Source organism: Saimiri boliviensis, chromosome 5 (assembly GCF_048565385.1).
Source record: "Saimiri boliviensis isolate mSaiBol1 chromosome 5, mSaiBol1.pri, whole genome shotgun sequence".
Classification (NCBI taxonomy): Eukaryota; Metazoa; Chordata; class Mammalia; order Primates; family Cebidae; genus Saimiri; species Saimiri boliviensis.
The window spans coordinates 141251030-141268112 of NC_133453.1; the positions used below are offsets into that span (position 1 = coordinate 141251030).

Genomic DNA, 17083 nt, shown 5'->3' on the forward strand with positions numbered 1-17083 from the left:
GAGTTAAGACTTTGGGGGATCATTGAGAAGGAATGATTATATTTTGAACTGTGAGAACCACATGTGGGGCCAGGGGCAGAATGATATAGATTGTATGTTGTCTCCAAATCTCATGTTGAATTGTAATCCCTAGGGTTGGATATGGGGCCCAGTGAGAGGAATTCAGGTAATAGAGGCTAATTCCTCACCACTTGGTGCTATTGTCACCATAGTGAGTGAGTTTTCATGAGATCTGGTCATTTAAAAGTGTGCGACACCTCCCTCCCCTTCTTGCCCCTGTTTTTTTCCATCATGAAGATGCCTGATCCAGCTTTGCCTCCCACTATTAGTAAAAGCTTCCCGAGGCCTCCCCAGGAGCAGATGCTGGCACTATGCTTCCTGTACAGCCTGCAGAACTTTGAGCCAATTAAGCCTCATGTATGTCTTTATAACAGTGCAAGAATGGCCTAATATAGGCAGTAACATACATGTTCCATGTTCCACGCTAAACATGGAAATGCAGGTATGTCATAAAACAACTGGTTAAAACTGAAGGGATGAAAAGTAACACTTTAAATACAGTTCACCTTTTCCACTATTCCATTTTGACTTGTCTGAATATTTTTCTTCATCTAAATATATTTTATCATCTAAATGCATTTAATTTGGAATAAATTGTCTATATTCCTAATACATTTTGTTTAAGTTCATCTATTTTTAAATTTTATCAAAAGAAGAAAAAGCAAAACAGAAATCAAGACCAAGAAAAAAATTCTGCACTTACTGTAATCATCCATTATTAAAACCTAGCTTGCCAGGTAGACTACCATGCCTTAGAGATTCCATTGAGAATAAAAGATGACTGTAGATTTACACTCAGTATCTCATTTAAAGTTTGTCCGTATTTAGCTACCCAAATCTGATTACATAAGATGATTTTTGTTGCAGGTAACTATGGTGGTTATCCTCAAAAGATTTGTAAGAAAATCATTGCATGGAATCAAAGAAATGGTCGAACAATTTAGTAAATTGGAGAGCCAGATCCAACCTAGGAATCTTAGTAACAGTTATTCATGGATGTTCCTTCTGCCTCCCAGAGACATCTGCCTGATACTCAGATCACTAATACTTCTAGGATCTGATTAGCTCATATTTAAGTTAACTGTCTAGGTGTCTACCCCAATTTTCCAGGAGTCTTGCAACAGCAAATGGCTTCTAAAAGCCCACTTTGTTGGTGGATCTTGGATTATTAGAGCAATTATGTTGGAAAGCAATCCCAGTAGATGTCATCTAATTGGTACCATTTGCACTAAAGGCAGTTAGACAGTTTGCATATATTTTAAATTATTATTGTAGACATGACTCTACTACCGTATTTTCCACATTTTGAGTTACTAAAAGGATTATATTCCACCGTCTTTAATAAATAAGTGGATGATGATAACTTCAGTGATAATAATTGATCATTACTTTAGGTCCCAGATGATATTAGAGAAAGTACAATATGCCGTCATCAAACATAGAAAAAAATAGGAACAGAGCAGAAGAGAGATGGAGAGAGAAAAGGAGAGGGACAAAGCAAGGGAGACAGAGAGAGGCAAAGAGAAGGAGAATTTTTCTAAAATTTGTGAATGGAGCCAGGCACGGTGGCCCACGCCTGTAATCCCAGCACTTTGGGAGGCCAAGGCGGGTGGATCACCTGAGGTCAGGAGTTCAAGACCAGCCTGGCCAATGTGGTGAAACCCTGTCTTTAATAAAAATATAAAAATTAGCTGGGTGTGGTGGTGGTGCCTCTAATCCCAGGTACTTGGGAGGCTGAGACAGGAGAATCATTTGAACCTGGGAGGTGGAGGCTGCTGTGAACAAAGACCATGCCACTGCACTCCAGCCTGGGTGACAAAGCAAGACTCCATCTCAAAAACAATAAAATAATCAAATTTGTAAATGTTTTAAAATAATTAGACCTGGAAGATTATCATGTAAGTTCTAATTAAACTTATTTCTATATATGCTGAGCTGAGAACTGCAAATATTATCAATGTGTAATACTAGTTGCCTTCTTGTTGCATGCTAAGCTTCCTCTATAATATCAGAAGTACCTGAACAGACAAAGTTTGTGTAGAACATTAAGGACTGCCAGTAGCTTCTGGCTCCAAAAGCTTATTTTAAACCAAGGTCATTAATGAATCTCCTGCTTAAGCATTGCAACCTATCATCCGTATGTGGCATGGTTGTAGAACTTTCTAATCTTTACTAGACCCAAAGAATCCTGGAAATGCCCCATTCAGAAAAAAACATTTGAGACTTTTTAAAAGTTCAATGTCTAATCCTTTTGGTTTCCTCTTTCACAGTGAGCTCAAAATGCCTATTGAAACAGAACCCCCAAAGTTACAGTATTGGCTTTGGGGCTCCACACAGAGAACAGAAGCTAAAATTGTGGGAGACAAAGCTATCAGTATGGTACCCAAAGAGTTAGAAAGTCCAAGAGTGGAGCATTCATCACTGTTATTCCACCTGACACTTGGCTGAAAGCATTTTACACTAATGTGCTTTGTGCCTGATCTTTAGTTTCTTTAGGCATACTAATTCATTGGATATTTTCTAAGCTCCTTGCAGTCCGTTTCATACATTATGGCATGTTTGAGAATGTGTGCTGTCTTTCAGCTAGTAAGAAAACCTGTGTATAAGATATGCCTGTGTTACCTGGTTCCTCAGTGCACTGCAGATACCACCATGCTCTCTTCTGACATTTAATACTGCATTCATCTTTTTACTAGGGCTCCTTCATTCCTCCTTTGAATGAGCTCCAGGACGTTTTGTTGGAGTCTGCACTGGGGCAGTAAGGTCCCAGAAGGCTTTGTGGATCTTTTAGTCTGTAAATTCTTCTCTGAATTTGCCTATTTACCTGTTGCCTTCATATGTGAAGAACAACTATTATATTCTTGAATTACATTGCATCTCCATCAGCACCTATTAGTTACTGTCTCATTACCTTCTGCCATTGAAAGTTGTCATGGTGAACACCAGTCTGATTTTGTTACCCTCATTATAAATGGCTTGCTTTTCTTCATGAATACTCATAGGCTTCCTTATTCTAAGTCTAACAACTTTAAAAAGACCCCTTTTGCTCTGTGTTAATTTTCTTGGAATATGGCATATTCATTCCATTTGAATATTATTTCTTCTTTTTATTCAAGAAAATGGATCTATCCTGCTTTATGGTATCTACTGTGGAACAGCAAGTATCAATATTAGGACATATTTGTCTATTTCCTGCTTTTCATTAGTTTTTAAATCCTTTCCCTTTTTTCTGAATTTATTCTTATGCTCAAGGCTTTTGTCCATTTGCACGATTTGACTTTTTAGCCCTATCTCTTTTGTTTCCAGTTCTTTCTAATTTGTTTAGGAGTCAGATAAAGATGAGGGTTGCTTTGTTGTGTAATGCTTTGTTAATATATAATTATTTACTTAGCTCTATATTTATGTTCATCAATTTATGTTGGTTTATCATCTTGTCTTTGAAATGTTTCCTTAAGTTTTACTCTAATTAGTAATTTTCATGGTATAAAGCAATATTTCTATTTTTCCTTAAGTTATGTTTTATCCCAAACTGGATTTTGTGATTCTTTCCTTTGTGTGCACTCATGTTATGTATGTGTGTGTGTGTGTGAGTGAGAGTGAGAGAGAGAGAGAGAGAGAGAGAGAGAGAGAGACTTGCTGACACCAACACCATACCATTTTTCTCCTTCTTATTCTTAACTTACTGTACTTAATGTAGATATCTTTATTTAGCCTTTCTGCATATTCTGTAAAGCAATTAGTAAAATGTCTTTTCCACTATTCATCTTATCTGAGTGTGGTTTTCTTTGCTGGCAAACCTAAACTCCCCACTTTCTTCTATGACAAGAATAGGCAAACTTTTTCCGTAAAGAGATACATAGTAAATGTGTGAACTTTTTTGTGTCACTGTGGTCTCTATTGCAACTACTCAACTCTGGTGTTTTAGCATAAAAGTAGCCATAGACCATGCCTAAACAAATGGGAATAGCTGTGTTCTAAAAAACTTTATTCACAAGATCAGTGGTCAGCCCACAGCACAAATTTTGACTGTCCCTGGTATCCAAGAGATGGTTTAATGTCTTTCTATCAGGGTACTCTCCACCCTGCTGTGGTTGTTACATATTTAATGGAAGGAATGCCTGAAGAATTCAGTTCAGTGCCCTAATTCACCACAGATTCTAGGAACACCGTGAATTCCTTCAGCTTCCAGCAACATTCCTTGGAAGCAGGTGAGTCTTCCACCGTTACTGGAATCATTCCTTGCTTTTCTCTAGATTCAATTGAACATCCTTAATTTGATGGTCCCAAGATTGTAGAAAATGAATAAGAGCTCTTAGAATTTTGATGACTCACTGATCTCCAGTGCCACATCTTACAAAAGCGGATATAATTAAGAACTTTAGTAATTTTATTTAAAATTTCTCTAGGTTGTATCTTTTAGAAGCGTATGACAGGACGGATAAATCTTTTTCTTACTTAGTTTTTGCTGGCCAACTTTTTTCTTATTTGCTTTATTATTTTTGTGGCATTCAGATAGAGATGTTTGGGGAATTGATTTTGCTCTGCAATGTTTACTCAGGAATTTCCATGTTTGACAACTCTCTCTTCAAATGTCTCCCAGCTGTTTCTGAGTCCCCTAGAGGACTGTCAGGTACAAGATCCCCAGAGCCCCTCTGCCCGGGCTCTTACAATGCTATAAGCTGTAGCAACCAGTGAGATTCCCAAGACGTTGCTCTACTGGTCAGAGCTCTCCATACTTTTCTGCTGCAGCCACCAGTGTGGTGAGCAGGTAGAGGTATGTAGTTATGATGGTGTAAGAGAACTCTGTTCTCCAAACTTATTTCCAGGGTAGAACAAGGCCATCAAAAGACGGGAGATAAAACTATTCTACTGGAAATGCCAGGGCAATTCCAGTTGTCATATGAGGCAAAGCTAGACATTCACCATCAGCAGGAAAGCTTCCAGAATCTCAGTGTCTTAGAAAACAGTCTCGAATTCCCAATTTGCAGAAACAGGATGAAATATTTTCCTTAAACCTAACTATCTATGCATCAAATTCCAATAGATTAACACTGAGTTTTCTCACAACCTTCAGAAATAAATCTATCTACCAAAGGATGGAGTTTTGCCCACTGTAGTCCCATACTAAGGTTTCTAGAATATATGCTGTCAAATAACACCAAGAGAAGGACCCCAATAAGAGAGCAGATCATCATGTACCAGTTGCCAACCCATTTTGTTTTCTGTCTATACTATAGCACCTTCCTGTGAAGCTCCAGCTACACTATTGAAACAATAACACAACTCTGAAAATATGCATATCAATTAACTCTCAAAGAACAAGTACGGAATATGATTGAAAAGTATACTTTGAAATGATACTTGCACCAGAAATGATTTACAGAAACGTAGGTCTGTTAAAAATGGCCATACTGCCCAAAGTAATTTATAGATTCAACGCTATCCCCATCAAGCTACCAATGACTTCCTTCACAGAACTGGAAAAAACCACCTTAAACTTCATGTGGAACCAAAAGAGAGCCCACATAGCCAAGTCAATTCTAAGCAAAAAGAACAAAGCATGAGGCATCACACTACTGGACTTCAAACTATACTACAAGGCTACAGTAATCAAAACAGCATGGTACTGGTATCAAAACAGAGATATAGACCAATGGAACAGAACAGAGGCCTCGGAGGCAACACCACACATCTACAACCATCTGATCTTTGACAAACCTGACAAAAGCAATGGGGAAAGGATTCCCTGTTTAATAAATGGTGTTGAGAAAACTGACTAGCCATGTGCAGAAAGCAGAAACTGGACCCCTTCCTGACATCTTACACTAAAATTGACTCCAGATGGATTAAAGACTTAAACATAAGATCTAACACTATAAACACCCTAGAAGAAAATCTAGGCAAAACTATTCAGTACATAGGCGCAGGCAAGGACTTCATGACCAAAACACCAAAAGCATTGGCAACAAAAGCCAAAATAGACAAAAGGGACCTAATCAAACTCCACAGCTTCTGCACGGCAAAAGAAACAGTCATTAGAGTAAATCAGCAATCAACAGAATGGGAAAAAATTTTTGCAGTCTACCCATCTGACAAAGGGCTAATATCCAGAATCTACAAAGAACTAAAACAGATTTACAAGAGAAAAACAAACAAGCCCATTCCAAAGTGGACAGATACAAGCAGACACTTTATAAAAGAAGAAATACATGAGGCCAACAAACATATGAAAAAATGCTCATCATCACTGGTCATTAGAGAAATGCAAATCAAAACTACATTGAGATACCATCTCATGCCAGTTAGAATGACAATCATTAAAAAAATCTGGAGATAACAAATGGCTGGAGAGGACGTGGAGAAATAGGAACACTTTTATACTGTTGGTGGGAGAGTAAATTGGTTCAACCACTATGGAAGACAGTGTGGGGATTCCTTAAGGACCTGGAAACAGAAATTCCATTTGACCTAGCAATCCCATTACTGTGTATATATCCAAAGGATTATAAATCACTCTACTATAAGGACACATGCACACGAATGTTCACTGCAGCACAGTTTACAATAGCAAAGACCTGGAACCAACCCAAATACCCATTGATGATAGACTGGACAGGGAAAATGTGGCACATATACACCATGGAATATTATGCAGCTATCAAAAATGATCAGTTTGTGTCCTTTGTAGGGACATGGATGAACCTGGAAACCATCATTCTCAGCAAACTAACACAAGAACAGAAAATCAAACACTGCATGTTCTCACTCATAGGCGGGTGTTGAATAATGAGAACATATAGACACAGAGAGGGGAGCATCACACACTGGGGTCTATCGGGGGGAACAGGGGAGGGACAGCCGGGGGTGGGGAGTTGGGGAGAGATAGCATGGGGAGAAATGCCAGATATAGGTGATGGGGAGGAAGGCAGCAAATCACATTGCCATGTGTGTACCTATGCAACAATCTTACATGTTCTTCACATGTACCCCAAAACCTAAAATGCAATTAAAAAATAATAAAATAATAAAAAAAGATGTGTCCAGTTACCTTGACTGTACAAGAAACTTCACTTTCCTTTCAAGCACAAGTGTTCCAATTCATTCTGTTTTCAGATCATCTATGGGCTATCGTTGCTTTTCTCCTACACAACAAAAAGGACAAACACAACAGTTTTTATCCCTCCTCAAATTTACACAGGTTTTCTGTTCCCTCTTCCTCCAGAATCAAAGTATATTCAAATATACTTTCATATAAGATCCAAAAAAGTAAAAAATGCTTGTGAAGAGTTAAATGGATTTAATAGATCCATGAAATAAGTCAGTGTTCAGAATATGCCAAGACAGGTGCTTACGTGTGGTTCTTTCTCAACGTCCACATCAAAACTGATGAATGAAAATACTATCAACAACTTCAACAGCTTCTTTTTCAACAAGAGGCAGAACTTGCTTCTGACTCTCTTCTGCCCTTTCTGGAAAGCAAAGTAAGTATCCAGAGCAGTAGCATTGTCAGGTGTTGGGTAAAAATGACTTCATGTATGGTTTGCCTGCATTTATACAACTAAACTTACAAATGTTAAAATCACCTTCCACTAAAGGACAGGATTGATTTTATTGCACATTGTTTTTCTTATTTTAATTGGTAACATCATATCTTTTACTTTTTCCTCTCTAGCTGTGAGAAGAAATGATTTTAATAACTTTTTTCTTATTCACTAGTCATTTCCGACTAGAAATAGAGAGTTTCCTATTTGGAGTGTTTGGAGTTTAATTCAGATCTTATGTCTGCATTGTAATGAATTGGTGCATCCTTGAGTCATTGTCTTTTAAATTGGTTGTATAGGGTTCTAACCTCCACTATAAATGGGAAATAAAGAAAGACCCAGTGAAAGCCATTCCTGCTTACTAAGCAAAGACACTACAGATACAAGTATGTGCCAGGATTAGATAAATCAGAATTATTTTTATCTTTCAAGCATCATATCAGGGCAACAAAGTCCTACATGAAAGGTTTTCCCTCACTCTCTCCATTAAGACTGTCAGAAAAATGGAGCTGAAATAGCTAATACGGCTATTAAGAGGGTTGCAGCTTCAAGAGGTGAGCAGAGAGAACTTCAAAAGCTGTATGGAGCAGCTGTGGTCCTAGAAGCATTAGCTAGGAAACCTGGGCTCCAAGTCTCATTTTCTCTCCTTTGAAGAGTTATAATTAGGGGGAAAAATCAAGCATTTTTGATAAGGTCTCTCCTAAAGAAAATTATGGGAGGCAAAGATGAAAAGGAACATGTCCTGATTGTCCTGTTACTTAAAATCCCCAAACAGAAAGAACATCATTGTAATCACTGATGCTGGAAAGATTCATCAGAGATGATTCCTGAGGGCGATTGATTGAACTTGGAGGCTGACATGGAGCAAGTGTATGCTCTTCCCAAAGGATAATGGACCACGTACTTATGGCAGATTACATTCCAAATTTAAAGAAAAAAGAGAAAGCAGCTGAAGATGAATTTGGTGTCAAATAATCTAAACAATTACAGGTCTGGTACTAGGAGATTAATACAGTCATACTAGAGTTTGCGAAATCTTTAATTTCTGAAGTCTAACACTTAGCGTTAGTGATGTGTGCTCTCATTTTTCCTAAAATTATTTTGCTACTTCAAATTTCACTTGGTAGATTATTCTAGAAATAAGTCAGTTTAATGCTCAAAAAAAAAACCAGAAATAAAATACATGCATTTATACGTGTGTGTGTGTGTGTGTGTGTGTGTGTGTATGCCAGAAAGTAAACAGAGAAGACTGTGTTTGCTTTCCTAACTCGCTGTCCCTTCTCTCACTCTCCCATTTATCATTGCTTGTCATCTCACATACACACATGAAACTATGCTGTTTCTTTTCTTTGCCTTTGTAAAGAATTAGAGTTAGTCAAACTTTGAGTTGGTTCTTCTGCCTGCTACACTTTTCTCATTCTTTTCACTCTTAATTCTTAAGTCATTTCTCTCCCCAGAAGACATTATTGATGTATCCCTTCCTTAAGAATTCTTCCAGTCATGGCACAGTCCTTCTCACCTTGCTCCATTTATTTTCCCTATTCTTCTACCATACTTTGTAGTTATCTGTTTTTCTGACTTTCTTCAACACCAGTCAATAAACTCACTAAGGACAGGGAGCCGGGAGCTTCTATTTCCCTAATCTTAGCACAGTATTGTCTTGCATCATGCACTTACTAATTATCTTCCTAATTAATGATTAAATGACCAGAATATAATTATAAAGGACTGACTGTACAAATTGTTTTTTTCTTATGTTCAAGAATGAAACATAAACATTGAGGGGAAAAAGATAATACATGAAATTTACATAAAAAACAAGGCCTCACATATCTTCAAAGGAGTGGTACAAATCATAAATATCATGGGACCTGAGAGGAAAGAGAGTATCTTCGGACACTGTAGGTTACAAAGTTTTAAAATAATTAAGTAAAGATGGGTGGGAGGACCCTGCAGACAAGAGGTATGAGTTTTTGTGGGTGGTGGTGTGGGAGCCAGTCACTCAGGACACAGAAGACCAGGAGAGAGCCAGTTTAGTTTGACAGGTGAGTGGAGTAAGTACATAAATGTTAAAAAAAAAATTTAAATTTTATTTGTTAGAATTTTACAATTTATTTGTTAGAAAGTTATGGAGTGTCTCAAATATGCCAGGCACTTTTGTAAGAATGGCAGTACAGCAACGGAGGTGGGGGGGGTGGTGGGAAACAGAGCCCCTATTCTCTTATATTGTATGCGGCACTAAATATAATGAATAACTAAATCACATGATCTGAAAAAAGTGAAAAGTGTTACAGAGAAAAACAGCAGGATAAGGGAGATGAGGAGAGCTTGTAGACAGGGATATAACACGACATTTTAAGTAGGACATAAAGTGAGATTAAAGCACAGATTTGAAAAGGTGGAGGACAGAGTCACATATAGAGTACATCAAGCTGAGGCAATGGAATGTGCAAAGGCCCTGAGGCAGGAGCACAGCCGGTACATTTCCACCACAACAAGAGGGTCAGAGCAGCTCAGTGGATGGATAGAGAGAGAATGGTAGGACATGAAGGCAGTAAAGTCATAAGAGGAAGACTGAGCTTTGTGGGCCATTTTAAGGACTTAAACTTTTATCTTGAAATAATGTTAATAGGAGACAATAAGAAGAGGAAAGGAAAATTAGCACTGAGTACCTGCTATGTGGCTAAGCTCTACTAGGGAGGACCTAGTAGAGCTTAGGTCACAAAGATATTAGAATACAGCACTATGTACAAAAGAACTACACAAAGATATTAGAATATATCTTTATATGTCATAAAGATACTAGAATACAGACACTATGTACAAAAGAACTATACAATTGAATTGAAAATGTAAGTATACTAATGTAAGGAAATTGGAACTATGAATTTTCTACTTATATGTTACCAGCAAACCTCTCATCTTTTTATTCAAGTGGCATTTATACATGACTTTCAAATATAATATTAATATAAGAGGAGACAGTCTTGTGAATGTGATGAGCTGAAACCTAAACATGAGCAAAGCTCTTATTCACCTCTTCAGTGGAAGTGGAACATTATCTATAAAATGAATAATAATATTAAACATTGACTTACAGAATGACAATAGATAATGAAGTGTCAATTATGTTCTATGATCAGTGTAAAACACTTGGAGAAGCAAAATGAGAAGAGTCACAAAGAAGGCATTCAAAAGGAGGTGAATTTTTCCAGAGATCCGTTGAAGGATGACCCTGCCATGGACAGAAGATCAGATAGTGAGATACTCATGACAACAGCTAAATGAGGTGTGTAATCTGCAAGGGCCTTTGTTAAATGAGAAGGGGCTGGGCAGAATAGAGAAGTAGTTGGCAGAGCCATACTACTACCATACTAGGGAGAGTGCATTGAATTTTATATTGAAATTAGAGCTAGAAGGACAGAAAGTGAAATGGCTCACTTTGGGAGTTAATATTAATTTTGTTTCAAGTAACAAAACCCATCCTGGCTTAGTCAACAAATAGATTTGTTTTAATTATGCTACTAAAAGGTTCTAAGGAACATGTTCCAGGTATGGCTATTGTCAAGTCATCAAGAAAGCTAAGATTCCATCTCTACCACTGGATTCTGCTTTCTTTCATGCTGGCTGCATTCTTGGTCCAGGGATCCTCCTGCTGGGCAAAACCAACAGCATTAAGCTGATATCATATCAGATCAGTAAGGCTATAGAAAGGGACCCCCTTTTTTGCCCCTTACCAATTGTTTACTCAGAAATCTAATGATTAACTTTAACTGGGCCAATGATAAAGTGTCCTCAGCCCTAATCACCATGTGGCCAGGCCAGAGTCAAACCCCAAAAGTCAGGTCAGCTGAGGAGCAAGGCCAGCAAAACCAGAACCTCTCCCTCTCCTCCAGCCCCTGAAGTTGGAATGATAAGGAACAAAATATGAAGTGCTCTTACCCAACATGGCCCATCAAATACATGACTTTTCTGAATTTTCAAATGGTTATTACAAAACATTCCAAAGCAAATTACTTTTTGCACATTTTAATTTTCTTGGTAACTCATTCTGAACATTCTTCCTATACAGTTTTGCAAAACAAAATTACAAGAGCATAGGAATACATTTTCTTTTCAAGTACAGTAATAAGTTTTAAATAAAATGGCCTTGATATCTACAGAGACATACCATCAAGGGGTAGAAGGAAAAGTAATGTTTCATCTCCTGAATTATTTAAAAGGTGGGCTTTATCAAGTTTCACGCTGCCATGTTTTTAATTATACCTTTATGAACTAAACCTATCTTTTGCAAGCTCATCAGTAAAGTTCTACTAAGCTCCCCTGGCTTACCAAGTTCAAAGCTACACTCCAGGTCGATTTTGTTTCAAGTCTACTGACAGCATGCAGTGGGGAAACATTAAGTACCACTTAAATCTGTTATTGAATACCTCATCAGGAATATACTGGAAGAATCCTCTAACTGTGACCTCACTGGGATCCATTACAAACTCCCCTTTGGCAGTACTTCCACACAGGTGTCTAGCTGTAACATAAAATACATCCTTCCCTTTTAGATGATGAACAGTAACTCTCCTCCCTGACCCCTATCAATTAGCATTCAAAGCTAAAAAAAAAAAAAAAAAAAAAAAAAAACAGAACAGAACAGAATAGTACATGTGTAGAGGCACAATACAAAGTTGACTCTCCCTAGCTTTCTGGTATGAAAGTAGAAGACAAGATTCAAGGAACTTCAAGGAGACTTCTAGGACAGAATGCTGTTATGAAATGTTATTAATATTGGAGGATTGACATTTGAGAAGAGGCCAGTTTTAGTAAAGATTTAAGTGCCTAAGTGTTAACTCCTTTAGATATGGTACAGAATAAATACTATAAGAAAAACTCTATATGGAATTTTTGATGTTCATTAACAGATCCTAAGTAGGTTCCCACTTGTAACAAACATTCTAATACACTCAATTCCTTCTTGCAGAAGTTGTAATTAAAGACTCAAATAAGTTCCCTGTCCTGTGCTATAGTTAGGAGCTTGAGCTATGTTTGTATAGATGCCTGATCTTAAATTCCAGCTGAACCAGGGAACTTTGTTCACCTCTCCAACTATCTTGGAACCAACCCAAATGCCCATCAATGATAGACTGGATAAAGAAAATGTGGCACATATACACCATGGAATACTACACAGCTATAAAAAAGAATAAATTCATGTCTTTTGCATGAACGTGGATGAAGCTGGAAGCAATCATCCTCAGCAAACTAACACAGGAACAGAAAACTAAACACCATATGTTCTCACTTATAAGTGGGAGTTGAACAATGAGAACACATGGACACGGGGAGGGGAACATCACACTGAAAAGGGGTGGAGGGTAACGGGAGGCAGAGCATTAGGACAAATACCTAATACATGTGGGGCTTAAAACCTAGGTGATGGGCTGATAGGTGCAGCAAACCATCATGGCACATGCATATCTGTGTAACAAACCTGCATGTACTGCACATGTATCTTAGAACTTAAAGTAAAATTTAAAAAAAAAAAAGAGAGAAATTTAAGACTTAAAATAGGTTCCAAGTTGTTATATACAGAATGTTTGCAGGTGACCATTCTTCTTTAGGAGATATGTAGCTTACTATATTACTTCCTGGGAGAAAGAGATTCTTATCTCTTGCTATATGCTGACTCAAACACAGCCAACGTAATATTTCTTCTTTATTTGATGTCTCTGTTTCTTTTATTTCCCCAAGCTACTTCTGGATAATCAAGGACTATTTTATCTTAAGGCTTGCAAATTTTTAATTTTGATCACAACTAAACACCACCCCTTATCATTTTAGTAGCTATTTTTACTCTGCAGGGAAACTAGGCCAACTTTCCTATTGGGAGGAGCATATTGGCAATGACTAGTCTACAAATTATATCATAAAACATTATTTCCTGTTATGGCACTTGTGTGTATAAAAGTATTGATTACTCTAGGTCAATCTATCTAACCCACATAAACAACAATAAAAACAGCAGGCAACAGGATAAGGAACTATAGTGAATAAGGGATAAAGAAAAAAAATAGTTCCAAGATGGGCAACTAAAAAAGAAACGGATTTATGTTTTATTTTATGCTAGTGTTTTTTGAAAAATTTATAATCAATAGATCTTATGGGAGTCTTTTCAGGCTGGAGATATTAATATTTACTTGGTCAATGTGCTTCAGAGTTTTTCATCAGTACAATAACCAAAAGACATTCACTCCATGGAGCCTGGAAGGAGTACAAAAGATGGATTTAACAATATATGGTACTTTCTTACTGAATTATCACTTTGTTTAGGAGTAATAACCTGTTTCTCATGTACTCCACCTTTTTGGAGAATATTTTATATGAGGAGCCAACACTGCTTAAATTATCAAGAAATTAAAGAGTTATTATGAACTATAGTGGTTTATGTCCATTATGTTTCTTATAAAGAGACATTGGCCCATTCTTATTATCAGAAAAGGAAAATATCAACTGTGATAAATACATGTGAATTATAAATCATTGATAATAATTTTAGAATTTAATAAATAGTTATATCTTGTGATGATGCTGATGAAAATATAATACCTAGCACATTTCACACTCTGGAGCCTGAGGACTCACAGACATGGGAAAGCAATTCATACCAAATTGTTTCACACATGTGAAAATTCTGCCAGCCAGAAGCAATAGCTTCATAATCAAACAGGAGAAGCAACACCCCAGCATAAAACTTCTGCCCTGGAATTACTCTGTAAACCAAATTCAGCTTGTCACTATGGTCTCGTTCACAAACAGGTCTTTCCCCTAAATGGTTGATACTCGGAGGCCAGCATTTCAAATCTGCTACATGCTTTTGGCTCACACCCAAGCACACTCTTTCATCAATAGGCAGAATTCATTCCAATGAATTTTCCACATCCAAGTAAAATAAAGGTGAGAAAATACAAAAAGGCCAAGGATTGAAAGAAAAGAAACGCTATCCCAGAGAATAGTTTCATAATTATAATAGCTCGCTTTAATCACTGTGATTGTTTAATATATTATGAACACAGAGCTATACAGATAATAATTGTCTTATCAGTCACCATCTCTTTGTTATAACCAGGGCTCATTTGGGATTTCGCATCAGATAGCTCCATTCTCCACACCTCCCTCACATATCAAGTGGCCTTAATTATGTGGGCAGTCAGACTCTCTCTGGAGACAAAGATGGGGATGACTAAACATCAGGTAAGAAGAGACATGCTCGCTCCTTCCTTCTTTGTTTCTGCTCAATCCCCTGTAGCTAAAGCCGCATATGTAGCTTTCCCCATCTTTGAGACACTTTAAATGTGAAACAAGTAATTTAGCTGAAAATTTTCAGTTATTTTTTTTGCATGCTTCATATGCTGGGTTAAAACCATTAGCATATAACAAAAATCTGAGCAGATGCAATGCAACAGATTCCTTAAGGGAATCCATATTTTTACATATTTTGTAATAAGGAAACTGTCACTCCCAGATGGTATCGAGCTAATACTGGTGGTTTGCTTGCTGATAACATACTAAAAAATAAAATTAATTGTATTCTATTTGATGACAATGAAGTCATTATCATATATACTGCACTCTTAAAGGAAACAGATCCAAAAGATCCTCTTCCTAAATAATTAGCTTTATTTAGTTTCTTGGCCTGGCCAGGAAAAAATAAATAAATAAATAAATAAAAGGCAACCAAAAGAACCCTCTAACTTGGATCTCCGAGTTGGAATTCCCTTGCACCTGGCACCAAAATGCACTATGGTTTATAAATGTGGTGAAGTAGTAGGAAAAAATGCTATCTTGAATTGCTAACAATATTAGCGAGAAGCCTGGTGCTGTAAATACAACATATCAGACATTTGCAATTCTACCTCCCAAAAGGAATATGTGAACTGTTCAGATCATTCTTTGCTAATTCATGGTGAAGCCATCTTTCACATTTTAAGTCCTGGTCAATAGCCTTGGCTAATTATGGCAAGTCATGCTTAAGTGGAAATAAGCCTTGGGATTAAAACCTAATATTGGTCCATATTTTGGTTTATTTAGGTAACTACTTTTCACAATGAAACAGCATATTTTCTTGATGTGTCTTTTTACCTGTGATAAGTATCAAATGGTTCCTTTCATATATAACTTCGTTATTCAGGACTTATAATAATTATACAATAATGTTTGTCTCTACATAGCATTCTCCTATATTAACCACAGCTTTCTATTAATAGATACTACCTGGGAAGTCATTTTTATAGATAATACATTATTAACTTGTATTATAGGTTAAATTCTTTATCTAAAAACAAACACAAAAAATAGAAAACCCAAATGACTCTATACTGTAATATCAACCTATCTACATAACTATCTGTGAATTTTTGTGACCTGAATTATTAGATATTCTAGGATACTTTTGTTGGTGATGAGATAAGATTATAATATGATTTACTTAAGATATTAGCTATGGTACTATTTTTTATGTCTGGATTTATTCCTTGTACAATGACATAAAGAATATGTTTACCCTGCATTTTCTCACTCACAAATGGGTGAACAATGAGAACACATGGACACATAGAGGGAAACATCACATACTGGGGTCTGTGGGGGTTGGGGGGCTAGGGGAGCAATAGAAGAGGGTGGGGAGGTTGGGGAGGGATAACATTAGGAGAAATATCTAACGTGGGTGAAGTGGGGATGGAGGCAGCAAACCACCATGGCATGTGTATACCTATGTAACAATCCTGCAAGATCTGCACAAATACCCCAGAACTTAAAGTATAATTAAAAAGCAACAACAAAAAAGAATGTGTTTACCCCGTTTGACAGGACTCAATCATAGCATAATGTAGAAAAATAACCAAAGTAAATATGGTTCATTCTTTTGAAGATTTTAAAGCCTAGAAGTCTACTGAATAGTTTTGCAGAGAGTAAAATAAAAAAATTAAAAATCTATGAGCAGCATAAAGTATATGAATAATAGAGTAGTTTTACATAAATTAAATCTATATATCATAAATGTTTCAACAGAAAGGCTATATCTAACCCTGGATCAATTTTTTTTTTTAAAATATCAGCGGTTATTTAGTTAACAATGAGCTGTTTAACTTGTCACGAGTTAAACTGTCTACAATGATAATGGATGTATAAAACATCTATAAGGCTGTATGGCATACATGTACATTCAAATTTTTGAAAAGTTATTTGTGTTAATACATAAGCGATGTCCTTTTGATTACATCAGTGTTAGATGACATGTCTTAAACAAGATTCTGTGAATGAGTAATACTTGTCATTATGTACACTAACTTTGTCTATAAAATATTTCGCTATGGCTACTCTCTGGTAGAAGAGTGTTAGGGAAAAGTTGCAGATATATAAAGACCAGAGAGACCTTAGAGATCATAATTTGAACTTTTCCTTTTACAAATGAGAAACCTGAGACCCAACAACAT

The 17083-nt window shown here is 36.7% G+C and overlaps 1 long non-coding RNA gene across 1 annotated transcript in view; it reads right to left on the bottom strand.

Annotated features, from left to right (window-relative positions):
* Positions 1 to 17083, bottom strand: part of LOC104652989 (uncharacterized) — a 155696-nt gene that overhangs the window by 81292 nt on the left and 57321 nt on the right. The window contains exons 3-4 of the long non-coding RNA XR_012517854.1: positions 10700 to 10836; positions 7109 to 7202 (exon numbers count right to left, since the gene is read on the bottom strand). This is a non-coding gene — a long non-coding RNA (uncharacterized LOC104652989). The remainder of the gene's footprint in view (positions 1 to 7108; positions 7203 to 10699; positions 10837 to 17083) is intronic.